Raw genomic sequence first — 21,841 nt, forward strand, 5'->3', positions numbered from 1 at the left:
TCTATTTAAAAGTCAGAGAGAGAGAGAAAGAGAGAGAGAGACGGAGGGATTCCGTTCTCTGGTTCATTCCCTAAATGCCTGCCAACAGCCAGAGCTGAGCCAAGTGGCAGCCCAGAGCTTGGACTTCCACCCAGGTCTCCCACATTGGTGGCAGGGACTCAAGTCCTTGGGCCGTCACCTTCAGCCTCCTAGTGCGCACACGAGCAGGAAGCTGAACCCATAGTGGAGTGGGAAGTTGAACCGCAAACTCCAATATAGGAAGTGCGTGTCCCGAGCACTGTCTCGTTCCCTGTGCCAAATGCTGGCCGGATCCTGTATGTTTACTGAGACCTTGAATTTGAACTCTTTCCTGTGGACATTTATTTTTGTAACGTATCTGTCTTTATTTCTCAAGTCTGCTGGATATTTAATTGCTGACAGTATTTTATATTATTTTTGTTATGTTATTCTTTTAGGTCTATACTTTTAAGTATTTTCATACATCCTTGTTTTATCCTGCTTCCTCATAAAGCAGCAGTGGCCAGGCCAGTTCCAGTGAGGCAGAGAACCCCACTGGAACGCACTTCTCTTGGGGTCCTGATTCCCACGCTGAAATTTTCATGCTTTCTTCTTTTCCTCTCCTTTTCAGATAGCTCGTTCCTTAGTGTCAGAATGGGCAACTTCTTTTTTTTATTTGCAATGTCTAGAACATAGAAGGGTTTGTGAATGTTGATAGCAAGAATACATGAATGGATGAATCAATTCTTTACTTATTTTACTCATTCATTCTTTATCTCTTTTGTGTTCGTCTCTGCAACATCACACATTTTTCTTTATCACAGCCTACATGATAATTACCGGGTAGAGTTGGATTGCTTGATTCCAGAAATTTCTCAGCCCTTTATATAAGGGGCCTCCAAACAGTTTATGAAAAACGGCATTCAAAGATGCTTTTTTGTGTGCAAAAAAATACTTAAATATAAGCTGAGGCAAGAGGTCTTCAAAAGGTCCATTAAAATTGTCTATTATGAAAAAAACAATTTTACACCAAAATTTACACCAAAAAATCGTACTGATTTTTATTTATTATTTATCCACTTATTCATTTGAAAGGAAGGTAGATAAAGAGAGGCAGAAGTCTTCCATCTACTGATTCACTCCCTAAATGCCTACAATAGCCAGGGCTGGACCAGGTCAGAGCAGGAGCCTGGAACTCATTCTGGGTTTCCAGCATCAGTGGCACTGGAGCTGCATCCCAGTGTGTGCATTAGCAGGAAGCTGGAACCAATCTAGGGACTCCAGTAGGAGATGAGGGGCCGTCCCTTCTCTCTCTCTTTTTTTTTTTATTTTTTTAAAAGATTTATTTATTTATTTGAAAGGCTGTGTTACAAAGAGAAACAGAGAGAGGTCTTTCAGCAGCCACAGCAGGATGGATCTGAAGCCAGGAGCTAGGAGCTTTTTCCAGGTCTCTCACATCGGTTCAGGGGCCCAAGCTCTTAGCCCGTCTTCCGCTGCTCTCCCAGGCACGTTAGTAGGGAACTGGATCAGAAGTGAAGCAGCCGGGACTCAAACCAGCATTCCCATATGGAATGCTGGCACAGCAAGCAACAGCTCTACCTGCTACACCACAGCACCAGCCCCATCCCAAGTGGCTTCTTAACTGTCACACCGAACACTTGCCCTGAGCTTTTTTAAATTCCATTTTCTAGGCGATTTTGGAAGTCCCCCCACTCCACGATGTGTGTCTGTGTGTGTGTGTGTATGAGAGAGAGAGAGATTTAATAATACTAGGAATAATGATAGGAAGTGGGTATTATAGGTGGGACCATTTTCAGATAAGGAACCTGAGACACAGAGATGAAGTAATGTAGACAAATGACCCAGCAAGTCAGTAACAGGAGTGCTCAGTCTCCTTGGAATTTACCCAAAGGAAATTAATTTGGCTAATAAAAAAGCCATCTGCACATTAATGTTTATTGAAGCCCAATTCACAATAGCTAAGACCTGGAACCAACCGAAATGCCCATCAACAGTAGACTGGATAAAGAAATTATGGGACATGTACTCCATAGAATACTATACAGCAGTAAGGAACAATGAAACCCAGTCATTTGCAACAAGATGGAGCAATCTGGAAAACATCATGCTGAGTGAATTAAGCCAGTCCCAAAGAGACAGATATCATTTGTTTTCCCTGATCGGTGACAACTGAGCACCAAAGGGGAAACCTGTTAAGTGAAATGGACACTATAAGAAACAATGACCTGATCAGCTCTTGTCCTGACTCTAGATGTACAATGTAATACTTTATCCTTTTTAGTATTTGTTGTTGTTGTTGTTGTAGTTGTTCTAGTACTAGTGGTTGAACTCTGTAATTAACTAACATTTATTCTTAGGTGTTGAAATTTTAACTGAAAAGTGATCCCTGTTAAATTTAAGAGTGGAAAAAGAGAGGGAGGAGATGTACAATTTGGGACATGCTCAATCGGACTTGCCCCAAATGGTGGAGTTAGAAATGTGCCAGGGGATTCCAATACAATCCCACCCAGGTGGCATGTACCAATGCCATCTCACTAGTCCAAGTGATCAATTTCAGTTCACAAATGATGGCTCTGATAGGTCTAAGAGTCAAAGGGATCACACAAACAAGACAAGTGTCTGCTGATACTAACTGATAGAATCAAAAAGGGAGAGAAAGATCCAACATGGGAAGTGGGATACACAGCAGACTCATAGAATGGCAGACGTCCTAAACAACACTCTGGCCTCAGAATCAGCCCTTAAGGCAGTCTCAGATCATTTCTAACGTCTATGTGCTGCTTCTCATGTACAGCTTTCATTTTTGCATTTCATTCGTTCATTTCTTTCTTATACTTGGTGGAAAAGGAAGAGAGACAAACAGAACTCCAGTCCTTTGGATTACTCCCCAGAAGCCTGCAATGGCCAGGACTGGGCTAGGCCATGGTCAAAAGCGGGGGACTCAATCCAGGTCTCCCACTTGGGTGGCACAGCCCCTAATCTTCAGCCAGTGCCAGTAGCTGCTGCCTCCCAGGATGTACATTGGCAGGAAGCTGGAATTGAGGGCCAGGGCTTGGACTTGAACTCAGGTACTCTGATATGGGATGCAGCCACCCTAAATGTCCTACCCTGATTCTTTCAAATTTTCTTTTCTTTTGTATTTTTAGAAAAATTTTAAAATTATTCATTTGAGAGATCAGGACAGATAGAAAGAGAGACAGACAGACTTCCTGTTCACTGGTTCACTCCTCAAGTATTTGCAATGCCAGGACTGAGCCAGTCCAAAGCCAGGAGCCGGGAACTCAATCCCAGTCTCCCATGAGAGAGACATGAACCTAATAAACTGAGCCATCATTGCTGCTTCCTGCTGTCTCCATTGGCAGGAAACTGGAATCAGTGAGCTCTAGCTGGAGCTGAGTATCGAACCCAGCACTTCAATATGAGGTGCAGGTATCTTAACCACTAGGCCAAAGAGCTCTCTGCCCACCTCATTTTTAACATAAGGTTATAGGGCCAGTGCATCCCATATGGGCACCAGTTTGAGTCCCAGCTGCTCTACTTCTGATCCAGCTCCCTGCCAATGCTCTTGGGAAAGCAGTGGAAGATAAGATGGCTGAAGTGTTTGGGCCCCTACACACATGTGGGAGACCTGGAGAAGCTCTTGGCTGTTGGCTTCAGATTGGTTCAGCTCCGGCTGTTGGGGTCATTGGGAAGTGAACTAGTGAATGGAAGATCTCTTTCTTTCTCTAACTCTGCCTTTCAAATAAATAAATAAATATTTTTTAAAATGCAGTTTATTTATTTATTCATTAATTTCTAACATATTTGAGCAGCAGAGAAACAGAGGCAGAGACAAATGGACAGAGAGGGAGATTTTAAATTGAGTAAATCAATACATAGCAGCTCCAACTACACTTTCTTCCGGAAAAGAAAATGTTAACATAGTGAGTGTGCTGTTTATTCATACTTGTTGCTCATGAAGAATTGGCATTATTTACACCTGATGTGTGTTGTGAATAAAAGTTCTAAACATCACTAAATATTTTAATACATTTTAAATTAAAATAAAGAAAATTATTCTGAATTCATCAGTAAAATATTTAGTAAAAAAATTTATACTTCTAACAACTGTTAGACTTGTAAGAAATAACATATACCCATGTTCTGTATTCAAGTGGCTAAGTAGTTTTATAAAATCAAAGAATTATTACATATTATCTCATTTTCCGTTAAGGAAAGGATTTTGGTTTTTTTGTTATTTTCATTTTTTTTTTAGTTTTTTATTTATTTGACAGGTAGAGTTATAGGCAGTGAGAGAGACAGAGAGAAAGGTCCTCCTTCCATTGTTTCATTCCCCAAATGGCCGCTATGGCCGGTGCTGCGCCCATCGGAAGCCAGGAGCCAGGTGCTTCTTCCTGGTCTCCCATGCGGGTGCAGGGCTCAAGCACTTGGGCCATCCTCCACTACCTTTCTGGGCTACAGCATAGAGCGGGACTGGAAGAGGAGCAACTGGGACTAGAACCTGGAGCCCATATGGGAGGCCGGCGCCGCAAGGTGGAGGATTAACCAAGTGAGCCACGGCGCCAGCCCTATTTTCAGTATTTTTGTTAATAATGTTCGTTGTTTTAAGAGCTGTTATTTCCAAGCCCAGTGATCTGGTAATTGCATGCTAGGACAGTGATATTTGCTGGCTGATTTTTAGGCCCCATTCGTGTAGGAATGGTTTGCCCCCTACCTTTGCTAACCAAGGCACTTGAATGATCTATGGGTTTCTATAGGAGGTACACAGAGGGAGATTCTGATGGAGGATACCACAGAGGTCTTCTGGAGAGTGGTTTATGAAATCTGTGATACCGGGGGAGAAGATCATTTAGTCTGATGACATCATTTCACAGATGGCAAGACTGATGTGCATACCCCTTGGTCAGCGTACAGCTGGTAACAGAGCAGGGCATGCAGCCTTAACGTACAGACATCCTCGTCTTTCTGCTTCCTGTGTCGTCTCTGTCTGCAGGGACTCCCTAGGCAGAAGGCTTTTATTTAGTTGAGCATGGCTTGTTCGTTGGGTTGCAGTGAGAGTCCTTTATCATAAATGGAGGCCACTGACTTCTTCCAAGGAGACTCTGAGCTCCCCTTTGCAAAATCTGAGAAACCTTTTCTGAGACAAAAAGAATAGAGGGTTGGAATAGGGATCCAATTGTGTTAAAGTGAAGATGGTACAAAATGGACTGGAAGCAGCAGAGAGATAAATGCATCTAATTCCTAGAAAGAAAGTGAGACTGAAGATTTTTGAACACTTTGATCTGTTCATACTTAGAAAGAAAGGACCATCGAAGATTTTCATATGTAAATGTCCACAACAACTTTATTTGTAAAGCCTGAAATTGAAAATTTCTACCTATCTAATTGGAATGTTACAATTTTCAACAAAAAAACGAATAAAAATATTGCCTTTATTATATTTTCAATTTTGTCAAATGTCAAGTATAGACTAGGTAAGCCTCTAGAGGTTTAAAATTCCCATGTGACTTTTAAAAATTGCTTTCCTGTTTTAAACATCCCATCTTCTCGGCACAGTACATTTCAAACCAGAAGCAAAGCAGACAGAGGCGTGTTTCTTCTTCTAGTGGTGTTCACTGACACCAGTCTTTTTGGATTTTTAAAGTATAAGATTGAGACACCTTAACTTGACATTTCTTTATTTCCTGGATCTCTGTGTTGGGTAAAGCCCATTCTGGTCTAATAAATGTGGAATGGTGACTTATCAGGTGGAACCATGCTAGTCTAAACCAAGGCAAGCCCAGTTGAGCTGTCATTTTGGCAATTTGCAAAACTACCACAAATTATAAAAATGAATTCCTAAGCTGCCAAAAAGATTACTGGCTCCAATGAAGGCAGTTACTACTTGGCTCAACTCTTCAAGAGAACAGTCATTGACATTTTGAAAGCCTCCATCATTTGTTATTACTCAAGTTAAAGTCTATAAACTGGAAACTTTTTTTTAAAAAAAAGCCTATATTAAAATGAAGTGAAGTTGTTTTCTTTTCTCTCAGTTGTTTTTCTGGCATTAGATTCTTGGAGACAAAGCTAGCACTCCCAAGATATTTTAAAGAACAGTTCCACTGTCTTATTGATAAACTGATATATTATTATTAAAAACCATTTGAATTCAGCCTTCAAATGTAATAGTTCTTTCAGAAAACCTGGGAGACGCTGTAAGAATAATGCATTTTGTCCATCATCTACCTTCATCTGTCATTTACATACTGATTTTGTTTTACCCTGGGAGAAAAGAAAGTTTTACCACTGTTTTCAACGTGCTGTCAAGGACGTCGTTATTGTCATTCAAGGAGTTCTCTGTGCAATTTCCTCCTCCCCAACAGAACAATATATTGACCTTCCTTATTCAGGCAGAATAAAGCAGGTTAGGATGGCACTACCCACCTCCCACATAGAACTTCACATTCTATCAGGAAAGAGACAAAAGCGGCTTTGAGAATTACAATCACTTCTACCTCATTTCCTCAGCGTTCCTTACAGCTGGAATTTGGAAACTAATGGAGATTGAACATTCGCCCGGGTCTAGAATTTGACAAACTTCCTGTCAAAATCAACCCACTCAGAAGTTAGCCTGCTCCTCAGTGAGAGAGAGGAAGCAGAGAGCGGGAGGTACCATCTACGCCCACCCTCGGACAGAGATCTGTTCCGTGGAGAAGTTCACGGAAAGCGGCAGTTCAACAAGAATCTGTTGAAGAGAGAAAACATTTAAATTTCAGAATCCTGTAAAAGCGTGGTTGGGGGGAGCAGATTTTAGGTTTGTTTGTATGTGTGTGTCTTTGCTAAAATATTTTAAATTCTGTCTTATTTTATCCATTTAGTTTTTCATTAAGAACCAAGAGTTTGCCCCACAATTAGGAAAGACTAAAGGATATGCAACAGATGATTTCCTCAGATTAAGTCCATGAAGGTAGTTAGATTGGCCTCTGAAGGCTGAGATGCTGTTAGCCCAACTCTGGGGATAAGTCGACCAAGCAGAGTACCAGGGAGTGCCAGTAACTATTCAGGCAACCACAGTCGCAGGTAAGAATGAAAAAGTACCAGTGTGAAATTCACACAAGAACCGTTAGAGAATCCTCCATGCCCATCATCTGGCCAGGCATTATTTAGTTTACTTTTTCTTCTGCAAACTTTATTACCACTGTCATGCACAATGCTAGACCCTGGGGATACATCACCAAAAAAAACCACCCTTCTCTCATGGCAGTTCACAATTTAACTAGCAAAATGTATTTGCATGACAATAAACACAATATGGTATTTGAATAATGTCTTCACCATACACACACAGCACTCAGGGAGACACAAAAATAGGAAAGACAAATTATATTACAAAGAAGAAAAGTCAGAAAAGATCTCCTGGAAGACACTTAAGTGCAAAGCTGTAGCAAAATTACACTAAAATGGCATAATTACCCTCACCTTGAATCCTCCCCAAGCAAAATAGTTAGGCGTTGCCAAGACCTACTAGAACTGGAGCTTAAAAATCAATTAACTTGCCTGAAGGCAGTTAGTGACTAGAGGTAGTACTTGATTTTGAATCCAAGCTATTCTGTTTCCAAATCCCATCTTTTTTCTCCTGCACAACCCTCTTCACACCCAAGCCTCCCTTTGTGTGGGCCTGCCATGCACAAGGCTCTGACCTCCTCTGCTAATTTGTTTTCAAAGTCCATTGTCATTCAAAAGTGTGTTCCTTCCTGTTTTGCTCACTCTTGTCTTTAGATTCAAGGAACTATAGAATCTTAGAGCAGGAAGGGATATTTGAAGCCATCTAATCCAAAACACAGCAGAAAACAAACAGAATGGTCTCAGAGAAGTGACTTGAGCCAAGTCCTAAAGCTTGTTGGTCAAAAAGTAGCCATCAATGTCTTGTGATATGGAAGTGATGGGAAGGAAGTTACAGTTCAGCTCTGAATTTATTTTGTTAAATAACAACTAAACCTAGGTTTAATAAAGAGAGATTATATTCTTTTTTTCCTAAGATATATTTATTTCACTTGGAAGTCAGAGTCACGCAGAGAGAGAAGGAGAGGCAGAAAGAGAGAGAGAGAGAGAGGTCTTCCATCTGCTGGTTCACTCCCCAAATAGCTGCAAAGGTCGGACTTGTGATCCAAAGCCACAAGCCAGGAGCTTCTTCTAGGACTCCCACATCAGTGCAGGGGCCCAAAGACTTGGACCATCCTCTACTGCTTCCCCAGGCCTTAGTAGAGAGCTGGATTGAAAGTGGAGCAGCCAGGTCCCAAACCAGTGCCCACATGGGATGCCAGCACTGCAGGTAGCGGCTTTACCTGCTATGCCACAGCACCAGCCCCAAGAGAGAATACATTCAAAAGGATATAGCAAGGGGGGAAGGACAATGGCAATGAGGAGAATGCTCTGATCCTCAAATCTGCAAGATTAGGCAAGAACAGTGTTTCTTTATAGGGAGGAATAAACAAGGTGAAAAGAGGCAGATGTGTGGCAGCCTGCAGGGAGAGTAGATCAGGAAGGTGTGACCCCAGGCCGGGCTGCCTCCGAGGAGCAGTGCTCTGGCTCACAACAAGGCTTGGTCCATATTCCAGGGATTCAGAGGAGGAAAGAAACTTAACCAAAGCTTGACTAACAAGCATTTTTGTCCCGTTTATCAGAGGGCATGTAATTCGTTAAGAGAGAAACAACAGGAATTTGAATGGACGCTGTCTGGCATCCCCCAATCTCATCTAAGTGTCATGAGGAAGGGTGGCTCTTTACAGTAAGTCCTTTTCTGTGACAAAAACAGTGGGGGGCTTCTTAACATTTGCCCTTATGCAAGAACACAGGGGTCAGGTAAAATTCAGCACTGTCAACTTAAAGTAGAAAGAACCAGCTATGGTGGACAGCGTGGGAGTCAGACATGGAACCCGTAGAAGCAGAACTTTTGGTCACTGTAGGGGCATTCAGACTTCTCCTCTGGGGATTTGACAAATTGACAACAGAGAGACTTCCAGATGCAAAGCTGTGCAAATGTATTAATGTGCACGTGTGCATAGGAACCCTACAAAACAGAAGGGCCAGGTGGTTGAAGCTTAAATACAATCTACGTAGAGGACACAGAGGTGGCCGCTGCAAAGACTTTGCAGAGGGAGAGTAAATGATTCTCAGGGAGAATGAATGAACCTGAAGGACAAACAGTGGCCCGGGGCAGAGTCCCACTGTTGGATTTCAGTCTCTTCCTCTGTGGTAAGAGTTTGCTCGCTTTGGTTGATGAGAATTCAGGAAGAGAACTTTTGTGCATCTTTGGTACAACTGGTACTTAGGTAGATAAGGGACCTTCAGAGAAAGCCCTTCTCTATTTGCTGCTCTCCCGGTGCTGATGTCTGTTTGAAATCCAAAGTTCCATGTTTTGGGGTATCTTCAAGATGTACCTGAAGCCTCTAGAAAGGCATACAACTCTATATAAGTTCCATGGATTAAATGATCCAGTATAATAATTAGAATACTTTTTCTGCTCCCAGGCTGACACTGGCCCCTAAGCTCATTGGCAGACATTTGCTTTTACTCTCTGCCCCCGTAGCACCTGCCACCACCTAAGTGCAAAATGCACACTTGTATTTTGAGATTGGATCCCTTAATTTGGATCATTGTATAGGGAATGCACATGAATATTTCTTTAAAAAAATAAAGAAGCAAAGATAGGTATATTTATTAATTAATTTATTTATTTGAAAGTCGGAGAGAGAAATAGCTTACATCTACTTGTTCACTGCACAGATGGCTGTAACAGCCAGGGCTGGGCCTGGCCAAAGCCAGGAGCCAGGAGCTTCTTTGGAGTCTCCCATGTGAGTGGCAGGGGCCCAAACACTTGAACCATCTTCTGCTGCTTTCCAGTGACTAGCCGACACCTTGATCAGTAGTGGAGCATTCAGGACAAAACTATGGCACCCTTATGGGATACTGGATCACAGGCGGTGGCATTACCTGCTTTGCCACAATGCCAGCCCCTGGATTTTTCTTGATCATATGAAAAAGAGCCTTAGTCTGTGTGTGCATATTGAAACCTTGAAAGGAGAAGCCAATACAGTTGTACCTACTTGAGGCTAAAGGAGTTGTTGCAAGTGAAAATTCAAACTTCCTGTTGCCATGATCTAAGTCAATGCACAGCTAGAGGTCCCTAAGGCACTGCCTTCTCTTTCCTTCTCCCTGCTGTTTAGGCAGGAGGTACAGTACAAGAGCAAGAACGTTAAAGGAATATTGGAATTTGGGGGGCCCGTGCATGTATTAGTCAGTTTTCCTACTTTATCCAGAATACCTGAGAGGAGCTCGTTGGGTAGGACGAGGTTGACTTTGGCTTCCTTTCAGAGGTTCGCAGTTCAAAATCCAGCAGCCCTTTACTTTGATATCTCTTGGATGCTGGCCAGGGTCAGCCAGGAACACAGGGACATGAGAAGCATGCCTAGCTTATACAGACAGATGTTTCTCCAAGAACTACCTTATGAGTGCAATTCCCCAGTGGCCCAAAGACCTCCCACCAGGCCCAGTTCCAGAGGCCATAGTTAGGTCAAGTCTCCAAGCTTAATCCATCAACCATTAACATAAAATGTTTTTAAAAAGTTTTATTTCTAAAAAGGGAATAAATTTCATGTACTTCATATATAGTTTTAAGAGCAAAATGATACTTCCCTTCCTACTCTCCCTCCCTCCCACCATCCCTCCTTCTTTTCTTTCTTTTCTTTTGACAATGACATCCTTTCAATTTTCTTTATAATCATAAGCTTAACTCTCCACTAAATAAAGACTTCAATAAGTAGTAAGTAGAAAAACCACTGTTTCTCAAGAGAGTAGACAAGGGGTATAAACAATAAGCAAATCCCAAATGTCAGTTTTACTTATATGCCTTTTAGCATAATGGTCTCCACTAGCATCCATTATGTTGGGAAAGACAGGATTTCATTCTTTTGGACAGCTGAGGAGTATTCCATCCCGTAGATGTCCCATAATTTCTTTATCTGGTCATTGGTTGATGAATTTCTGGGTTAATTCCATGTCTTAGCTATTTTGAGTTGAGCTTCTATAAACATGGAGTTACAAATAACTTTCATATGCTGATCTCATTTCCTTTGGGTAAGTTCTCAGGGGTAGAGTAGCTGGGTCATATGGTAAATCTATTTTCACATTTCTGAGGAACCTCCATGCTGTCTTCCATAGTGGTTGTACAAGTTTACATTTCCATCAACAGTGCATTATGGTACTATTCCCCCCAGCATCTTAGCCAGCATTTGTTATTTTTGGATGATAGCCATTCTAAGTGAGGTGAGGTGAAACTGCATTGTGGTTTTTATTTTTTTATGGCTAGTTATCCAGAATAGTTTTTCAAGTGTCTGTTGGTCATTTGTATTTCTTCCTTTGAAAAACACCTGTTCACATCCTAGCCTGTTTCTTAACTGGATTGCCTGTTTTGTTGTTGTTGAGTTTCTTGAGCTCCTTATACATTCTGGATATTAATCCTTTATCAAATGCATGGATTGCAAATATTTTCTCTCATTCTTTGGGCTGCCTCTCTACTTTGTTGAGTGTTTGCTTTGGTGTCCAGAAGTTTATTTGCTTGATATAATCCTATTTGTCTGTTTTTGCCTTTATTGCCTGTGCTACTGGGGTCTTAGCCAAAAAGTCTTGGCCTATGTCAATGTGTTGTAAAGTTTTCCCAATGTTTTCCTCTGGTAATTTGATAATTTCAGTTCTTAAATTTAGATCCCAGATCCATTGTTAGTTGACTTTTGTATAGAGTGTTACGTAAGTTTCTTGTTTCATACTTCTGCATGCAGAGATCCAATTTTCCCCACACCATTTGTTGAAGGGACTGTTCATTATCCAGAGAATGATTTTAGCTCATTTGTCAAAAATGAGTGTTGAGTGTATTAATTTCAGAGGTCTCTAGTCTGTCCCATCAATCAATGTATCTAATCTTATGCCAGTACCAAGCTGTTTTGATTATAACTGCCATGTAATATGTTTTTAAATCAGGTATTGTGATGTCTGCAGCTTTATTTTGTTTTTTAGGATTGCTTTATCTTTTTGGGGTCTTTTGTGGTTCCATATGAATTTTAGGATCATTTTTTTCCAGATGTCAGAAGAACATCTTTGGCACTTTAATTGGGATCTTATTGAATCTATAAATTGATTTCAATAGCATGGACCTTTTGATTACATTAACTCTTTCAGTCTATGAACATGTAAAATTTTTCCAAATTTTTGGTGTCTCCTTCTATTACTTTCCTTAATGATTTGTAATTTTAATTGTAGAGATCTTTTGCATCCTTGTTTAATTTATTCCAAGGTTTAAATTTTTTGAGGCTATTGTGAATGGGATTGATCTTACACGTTCTTTCTCAGCCACGGTATTGTCTGTATACAAAGGCTGTTGATTTTTGTGTGTTGTTTTTTATATCTTGCCACTTTATCAACTCTTATGAGTTCCAGTAGTTTCTTATTGGAGTCTATTTGTCCCCCTATATGTACTACTGTGTCATCTGCAAGTAGGGATAGTTTGACTTCCTCCTTCCAAAGTTGTATCCCTTTGATTTCTTTTTCTTGCCTAATGGCTCTGAATAAAACTTAGAGGGCTGTATTGAATAGCAATGGTGAAAATGGACACCCTTGTCTGGTTCTGGATCTTAATGAAAATGCTTCCAGCTTTTCCCTAATCAGTATGATGCTGGCTGTGGGGTTGTCATATATTGCTTTGATTTTATTGAGGAATGGTCCTTCTATACCCAATTGGCTTAAGGGTTTTATCATGAAGAATGTTGTATTTTATCAAATGCTTTCTCTGCAACAATTGAGATAATCATATGGCTTTATTCTTCAATTTTTTAATGTGATATATCACATTTATTGATTTGCTGATGTAGAACCATCTGTGCATACCAGGGATAAATCAGACTTGGTCCAGGTGAATAATCTTTCTGATGTGTTGTTGAATTCCATTAGCTAGTATTTTTTTTAGGATTTTACCAACTATGTTCATCAGGGATATTGGCCTATGGTTCTCTTTGTTGTAGCTTTTTCTGGTTTTGGAATTAAAGTAAGGTTGGTCTCATAGGAGTTTGGGAGGATTCTCTCCATTTCTTAAGATTTACTTCTTTTACTTATTTGAAATGCAGAGATACAGAGAGAGAAAGACAGAGAAAGAGAGAGCAAGATCTTACATCCACTGGTTCACTCCCCAAATGGCTACAACAGCCGGAGTTGGACCAGGATGAAGCCAGGAGCCAGGAGCTTCATCTGGGTCTCCCACATGGGTGTAGGGGCCCAAGCACTTGGACCATCTTCTGCTGCTTTGCCTGGCACCGTAGCAGGGAGCTGGATTGGAAATGCAGCAGCTGCGACTCGAACTGGTACCCATTTGGAATGTCAGCACTGTAGACTGAGGCTTGCAGTTCTGTAGCACAGCACTGGCCCCAACTCCCTCCCTTTCAACTGTTTTAAATAATTTGAGAAGAATTGGAATTAGCTCTACTTTAAAAGTCTGGTAAATTTCAGCAGTGAAGCCATCTGGTCCTGGACTTTTCTTTGTTGAAAAAGTCTTTATTACTGATTCAATCTCTGTCATTGTTACTGGTTTTTTTTACATACTCTAAGTCTTTGTGAATATATTTGGTAGATTGTGTATGTCCAGAAATCTGCCCATTTCTTCTAGGTTTTATAATTTGTTGGCATATAGCTGTTTGTAGTAACTCTTGATTTTTTTTCATTTCTGTGTTATCTATTGCAACATCGCTTTCATCTCAGATTATATTAATTTGGGCTTCTCCGTTTTTATTTTTTTATTTTTTTGGTTAGTTAAGCCAGTAGTATACCAATTTTGTTTATTTAAAAAAAAAACAGCTTTGCATTTCACTGATCTTTTGTGGGTTTTTTTTTTTTTGAGGGTGTTCAATTTTGCTTATATCTTCTCTAATTTTAATTATTTCTTCCCTCCTACTGATTTGAAATTTTGTTTATTCTTGTGTTTCGATGTCCTTGAGATTTCTAGATCATTTATTTGATGCCCTTTCCATTTTTTGATATAGGCACTAATTGGTATAATCTTCCCTTTTAACACCACTTTTGCTTTGTCTCATGAGTTTTGATATGTTATGTTGTCATCTTCATTCATTTCTAGTGATTTTCTGATTTTCATTTTGATACCTTTCATGATCCCCTGTTCATTCAGGAGCATGTTATTCAGTCTCCATGTGTTGGTGTATTTTCTAGAGTTTCTTTGGTTGTTAATTTCTGGCTTCATTTCATTGTGGTCAAAAAAGATGCATGGAATGATTTCAGTTTTTTTAAATTTGTTGAGACTTGCTTTTGGCCTAGCATATGGTTTATCCTAGACAAAGGTCTATGTGTATACTGCAGCTGTGGTGTGAAATGTCCTTCAGATCTCAATTAGGTCCATTTGGTCCATAGTGTAGATTACCTCTATTGCTTCTCTGTTGATTTTTTTTTTTGTCCAGTTGATCTGTCCATTGACAAAAGTTTGTTGTTGAAGTCTGCCATTATTATTTTATTGGAGTCTATGTCTCCCTTTAGATCCATTAGTATTTGTTTTAAATAGCCAGGTGTCTGGGCATTGGGTGAATATATAGTTACTATAGTCCCATCCTGCTGTTGAATTGATCCTTTAATCAGTACATAATGTCCTGCTTTGTCTCTTTTAACAGTTTTAGTGTTAAAGTCTACTATGACTGATATTATGATGGCTACCCCTGCTTGTTTTTGCTAATATCTTTTTCCATCCTTTCACTGTCAGTCTGTGTGTATCTTCCTTAGTGAGTTGTGTTTCATGTAGGAAGCAAATAGATAAGTCTTGTTTTTTAATTCATTCAACCAGTCTGTATCCTCTGTATTTTTTTCCCAGAAACCTTTTATTTAAGGCATGCAAATTTCATGCATTTCATAAATACAACTTGAGGAACATGGTGATTCTTCCCACCATACCTGCCCTCCCACCCACACTCCCACCCTTCTTCCTCCTCCCTGGCCAAGAGCCAGGAGCTTCTTCCAGGTCTCCCACATGGGTGCAGGGGCCCAAGCACTTGGGCCATCCTCTACTGCTTTCCCAGGCCATAGCAGAGAGCTGGATTGAAAGAGGAACAGCCAGGACTAGAACTGGTACCTATATGAGATACCGGCACCACAGGCAGAGGATTAACCTATTGTGCTACAGTGCTGGCCCAAGCTATTTGTGAATTGAGCTACCAAAAATATGGGGGTACAGATAATTCTTTCATATGCTGCTTTCATTTCCCTTGGGTAAATTCCCAGGATTGGGATGGCTGGGTCATATGGTAGGTCTACATTCAGATTTCCCACACATCCTCACCAGCATTTGTTGTTTGTTGATTTCTGTATGAAAGCCATTCCAAGTGGAATGAGGTGTAACCTCAATGTGGTTTTGATTTTCATTTCCCTGACAGCTAGCAATCCTGAGCATTTTTTCATGTGTCTGTTGGCCATTTGGATTTCTTTTGAAAAATGACTGTGTAAGCCCTTTGCCCATTTCTTAACTGTTTTTTTTTGCTTTCTTGGTGGTGGGTTTCTTGAGCTCTTTCATATATTCTGGTTATTAATCTTTTATCAGTTGCATAGTTTGCAAATATTTTCTCCCATTCTGTCAGTTGCTTCTTCACTTTGATGAGTGTTTCTGGTAGAATTCAGCAGTGAAGCCATCAGGTCTTGGGCTTTTCTTTGTTGGGAGGGTCTTTATTACTGATTGAATTTCTGTCTTGGTTATTGGTCTGTTTAGGTGTTCTATGTCTTCGTGGTTCAATTTTGATAGGTTGTATGTGTCTAGGTATCTACCTTTCTTCTAAGTTATCCAATTGTTGGCATACAGCTCTTTGTAGTAGTTTCTGATGATTCTTTTTATTTCTGTGTCATCTGTTGTTTCCTTTCCTTTTTCATCCCTAATTGTATTGATTTGGGTTACCTCCCTCTTTTTTTTTTTTTTTTTTGGTTAGTTGGGCCAATGGTGTGTCAGTTTTGTTTAATTTTTCAAAAAAGCAGCTCTTCGTTTCACTCATATCTTGTATTTTTTGTTTCAATTTTGTTTATTTCTTCTGTAATTTAAATTGTTTCTTTTCTCCTACTAATTTTGAGTTTGGTTTGCTGTTGTTTTTCTAGGTCCTTGAGATGCATTCATAGCTCATTTATTTGGTGCCTTTCCAATTTCCCAATTATAACTTATAATTTAATAATATATTAATAATAAATAATTATACAACAATAATTATATAAAATATAAAGTGTATAATATATGATTATACAATAATAATTATAATATAAAATGTATAATATATAATTATTATAATAAATAATATATTAATATATTATATATACATTATTATACTATATTACTATATATTATATAATAGTATATTAATATAATTTATAATTTAATTACTTTAAACTTTCCCCTTAACACTTTTTTTTTTGCTGTATCTCATAAGTTCTGACAGCTCATATGGGATGTCAGTGCCACAGGCAGAGGCTTAGCCCTCTGTGCCACAGCACTGGCCCGTTTTGTTTTTTTTTTTTTCTTCTTAAAACCTTTACTTTCAGACATGATAGAAGCACGTGGTAAAGACAGACAGGATCCCAGATGAGTGAAGATAATGTAAGCAGAAGAGCCTAATGGCTGTCAGCTAGTGTTGAAGCTGGAGTTCCATAAATATGACATGTTCCAGGGCCAAAAGGAGTGGCAAATTCGTATTCTCCCTCCTCCTAACCCTCCTACACCAACCTCCTCACAGTCCTTCTGTGGGGCAGCCATGACCTCACAAACTTCAGAACACTCCCCCGCACCTCTCACTCACATACCCATGAACAAAGATGTGCTTGGCACACATCAGATCCAACTTGTGGTCCAGGCTAGCCTAGGCCTTGGCAATGGCTGTGCAGTTGCTCAGCATGTACACAGCCTGCTGCACCTTGGCTAGGTCTCCACCAGGCACCACAGTGGGAGGCTGCTAACTAATGCCAGTCTTGGAGCCAGTGGGGCACCCGTCCACAGGCTGGATGCTGCGCCTGGTCTTGATGGTGGCGATGGCAGCATCGACATCTTTGGGAACCACATCGCCACGGTACAACAGGCAGCAAGCCATGTGTTTACCCTGGTGAGGGTCACGTTTCACCATCTGCTTGGCCTGCTCAGAGCAAGCATTGGTGATCTCTGCTACAGGAAGCTGTTCGTGGTAGGCTTTCTCAGCAGAGTCCATGGGGGTGTGTGTGTGCAGAAGGAAGTGGATGTGGGGAGAGGGCACCAGGTTGCTCTGGGATTCTGTCAGATCAACATTCAGGGCTCCACCAAACCAAAGGGAAGCTGTGATGGAGGCCACAGTCTGGCTAAGAAAGTGGCTCATCTTAGTGTAGGTGGAACGTCCATTATGGAGGTTTCTACAGCAGATGCCATAGATGGCCTTGTTGTCTACCGTGAAGGCACAGTCAGAGTGCTCCAAGGTAATTTGGCTGGTGAAGATGGAGGTGTAGGGCTCCACCACACTTGTGGAAACCTGGGGGCTGGGAAGATGAACCCCAGCTGGGGCTTCTTGCTGTCATCGACAGAGAGGCGTTGCATCAGCAGAAAGGTGAACCCAGAACCAGTTCTCCCACCAAGTGGGAAATGAGGAAGCCATGCAGGCCTGTGTACTGGTCAGCCTGTTTGTGAATTCTCTCCATGATGAGGTTAGTAATCTTGCCAATGGTGTGGTGCCCACGGGCACAGTTATTGGCAGCATCTTCTTACCTGTGATGAGATACCTGGGGTGGAAGAAAACTGCTTTCTCAACAGAAATGATAGAAAAATTAAATCACATTCTTAGGGTGATGCTAGATAACTTCTATCACCACAACACAAACTATGCCACCACAATGAGAGTGAAATAGATACTTTCACACAAACAGAATTCAGAGGCCTCATTTCCAGCAGACAGGATGACCAAAACTCTTAAAGGGATTTCTTCAGACTGAGGGGAATAGTCCTTCATGGAAAAATGGGACAGCAGGTATAAATGAAGAATATTGCATGTGGCAATATGCATGTTGGCGTTAATGTATTGGATCTGCACCCAATGTCTCATCACATTTCAAAGAAATCAAGATGTGACTATCTGATACAGGAACTAGGGAAAGTGATCAATGGATTAAATTAGATTCTAACCTGCTGCACTATGAGGAAGTTAAGGATACATGCTGTGATCTCTAGGGTAATAGAAATGGGAATGTTAAAAGTATGTATAATTGACTTTTTGATAGAAGAAGAAAAAAGAATAATGGAAAATTTTCACCTAAAGGAAGTCTATTTTGTCAGCTTGAATTAAATCAAATGAAACTATATGTTACCATAAGAAATATAACCCAAAATGATTGAAAATTAAAGCAGGAAAGAAGATATATCATGCAAATGCTGATAAAAAAACTATAGCAGCAAGGGTCATTATTTTGGATATAATATATTCTTTTTCTCTGATGGCTTTTAAGAACATATCTTTGTGGTTTTCAGTTGTTATGTTGTTTACATATGTGTATTCTTTTGACTTACTCTGCTTGGATTATTTGCATGTCTTGAATCTGTTGGATGTCTCTTTGATCAGGTTTGAAAAATTCTCACCTATTTCCTCTAAGTACTTTTTGACAAATGTGTATTTTAAAATGAATTGTTTTTGACTTTTCACTAATCTTGCTTTTCTGTGTCAGTTTATATTTATGGATTTCACTTTTATTTGGCAGTTTTCACTCATTTTCATGAATATATTAGGTATGGTCATGTTAAAGTCTTCGCTAACTTCAGTATCAATTGTATTTGTGGATCTTTTGTATTTATTTTCCCTTTGATCATATTTATTTTCTTTTACTGAAAATAATTAGATTTCTTTAATTGTTTCTAAGCACTTTATATAAACTGCAAAGAACCAATATGATTTAATTTTCCACCCGAGTGGCGTTACCCATTGCATATTCTTAGCTAATTAGAAAGTATTAGGCAGGCGGGAGAAGGGCAGATCATTTCCATCTTAGCAGGGATTTAGCTGTGTCAAGGCCATGTTTAGTGCTTAGGGTACCTTGATTCTGTCTCAGGCCATGATTTCCCCAAGCCTTGGTGAGTCGTCTCCTGAACCTCACATCAGGTCTGCTCCTACAATATTCCCAGCCGGACTCTCCAGGATCCTACCCCAGGAAGAGAAACTTTGGCAAATGTCTTGGGGTAGACAGCTGCGCCATGGAGATGGCTCCCCTGCCTCTGGATCCACATTGTTTTCTAAGTGCTAAGTGATGACAGGGGATTTCGATCTTTCTTTTTCAGAAACTTTGCTGTAAATCTCCTGCCTCCCACATAGCCCTAAAACTCATCACATGTGCCGTTAGGAAAAGCAGGTTTGCACTGGAGACCCCTCAGGTTTCCAGTTCGTCACTTCAGATCCACTCCACTGCTTTGTTGGTTTCCTTTCCTGCAGCAGTTGCCAACCCAGTAGAACAGCACCATGAATTGCTCAAGCCCTACGTGTCATCCGTTTCACTTGGGGCAAATTCTTACTTTTCTTGATGTGTGGCTCATAGATCTCCCATTTCTTCCAAAGGTTTATAATGTCTTTTGAATACACTTTTTTTTTTTTGTAATTTTCCATCTTTTTTTAGTTCTAGTGGGAGGTTGGCCATTCACCACCCACTACTGTGTGTTATGTGGAAGCAGAAGTCTCAGCCAATGTTAATTGCTTCTTGCTTTCATTTGAAACTCTGTATCTCTGACAGTTTCCAGTTCATTTATCATATTCTTTTATTGTTTTGTTGCTTTGAGGGGGAAAAAGCATTGTTCTATATCTTGCATGGACCTCTCATAATTCGAAGCATAGCATAATTAAAAGCCAATTTGGAACATCTGATACTTGAGAAAGCTCATCTACGGGACATGATAAATATTCATCATAATCACAATTCTTCCAGCTTTATCCTTGCAAATCCTTGTTTAATCCATGTATCCTGTTATCTATTCATATGTATACCATCTCTCTCTGACCCCCTGCAAATTGCCTTTATAAAAGTGTGCTCAAGGATGGATAGAGTAAGCATACGCAAAACAGATACACAGTTTCTGTAAATCTGCTTACAAAAAAAAAAAAAAAAAGTGGCTCTCTGCATTGTTTCTTATCCCTTAAGTGTGAAACCCATCTGAGAATTTCAGGCAATGAAAGGTTTATTCCTGATGATGAACTTGCTTGTTTCTTTCAATTAAGCCATGAGAATTCTTTAATCCATGAGGTTTCCTCTTTGCTTTGACTGTGATAAAATAAGAGTTGTTTGTTATGTGGTGACTGAAGTGTCCTCATCAGCTGGTGCGAACACGCACACAGACGAGCAAGTACTTGGACAGGTTTATGGGAAATGGGCTTAAAAGATCAGTTTGTTCTGGGGCCCGAAATTTGAAATCTGGATACATGCGGGATTTTTTTAAAAGTTCATTGAGAAAGTATATTATGAAAAATACTACAAGCAGGGTTCAAAATTGTTTTGAACCATCTTTTCATTGTTTCTCTACAAACCTCAAATTGAAATGTGCTCATAGTGCATAGGTATATGTGTGGTTTTTAAAAATACTTTCTACCTTTTGTCTATGTGCTACGTGTTCATTGTGTTAGCATTATTACACTCGGGTAAGATGCACCAGACGTAAGAATGGGTGGCAGAGCCTCTGAAGTGACAGAAATTTACTATGATGACCTTGTCGTCCAGTGACTCACTACCTTTGGAAGAGTTAAATTAAGCTTTCTATTGCCAGGTGGACCAAGTTAGCATCATTCATTTATATTTGCTTAATATTCAATCGTTAGGAGAAAGGCAAGGCAAAGTGCACAACCTTCTGAGGTTCTTTTTTGCTTCATTCACATTCCCTGAGTTCCATTTTTTATTTATAAAATTTCCTAATTATCTTTCCATGGTACAAGCTTAGCCTTTGTGTGTTTAAAACTTACCCCTAAAGTGTAATATTTACAAAGCTTTCTCAAAGCTTGCCAACATAATCTTTGGAAATCTTGAATTGTGTAAAAAATTAAGTGACTTTTAAAGTTTCTACTATGACAATAGGAGACAGAGACAGGTCTCCAACAGAGGACTTTGTGAGCAAGAATTTTAAGACATAGGTGACGCAGTCGACTGTAATATAAACATTCAGATCTGTGCAATGAGTGGGTATGGAAGAAACTAGTACCTCTTTAATAAGGATCATCTAACATTTTCTCCTCAAAATCTGTAATTAGGTGATTGTTTGGACTAGTTAAGACACCCACAGTCTGTATCAGAGGACCTGGGCTTAATTCCCGGCTCTGGCTCCTGACAACAGCTTCCTCCTAAGCAGACCCTAGGAAGTAGCAATGATGGCTCAAGTGATTGGGTAGGATCCTGTCACTCACATGCAGACCTGGGATTGAGTTCTTTGATCTGGCCCAGCCCCAGCTGTTCTAAGAGTTTGGGGGTGAACCATCAGGTGCAAGCTCTTTGTCTCTCAAAATTAAAAAAAAAAAAATCTGTAGTTAGCATTTGTATCCAAATGCTGTATCACCAGCGATTTCACTATTTTCCAAATATTAAACAGATCTGCTCCCTCAGAAACACACCACAAAACAAAACAAAAAAAGACCCACCACCACCAGCATGCAGATTATAAATTTTACTCTCGTATGGTAACTAAGTAGAAGATACTGTTCTCGAAGGGCTATTTCCAAATAAAAGGAACGAGCTGCGTAATGACTTGGGGTCCACTTAGAGACTGTGGTCATGAAAAGAACTCGAGATC

At 40.1% G+C, this 21,841-nt stretch overlaps 1 pseudogene; it reads right to left on the bottom strand.

Moving 5' to 3' along the window:
• Positions 1 to 5,037: 5,037 nt before the first annotated feature.
• On the bottom strand, positions 5,038 to 18,095 carry LOC133762207 (tubulin alpha-4 chain-like; annotated as a pseudogene).
• Positions 18,096 to 21,841: the final 3,746 nt, after the last annotated feature.

This window comes from Lepus europaeus, chromosome 6, assembly GCF_033115175.1.
Source record: "Lepus europaeus isolate LE1 chromosome 6, mLepTim1.pri, whole genome shotgun sequence".
Classification (NCBI taxonomy): domain Eukaryota; kingdom Metazoa; phylum Chordata; class Mammalia; order Lagomorpha; family Leporidae; genus Lepus; species Lepus europaeus.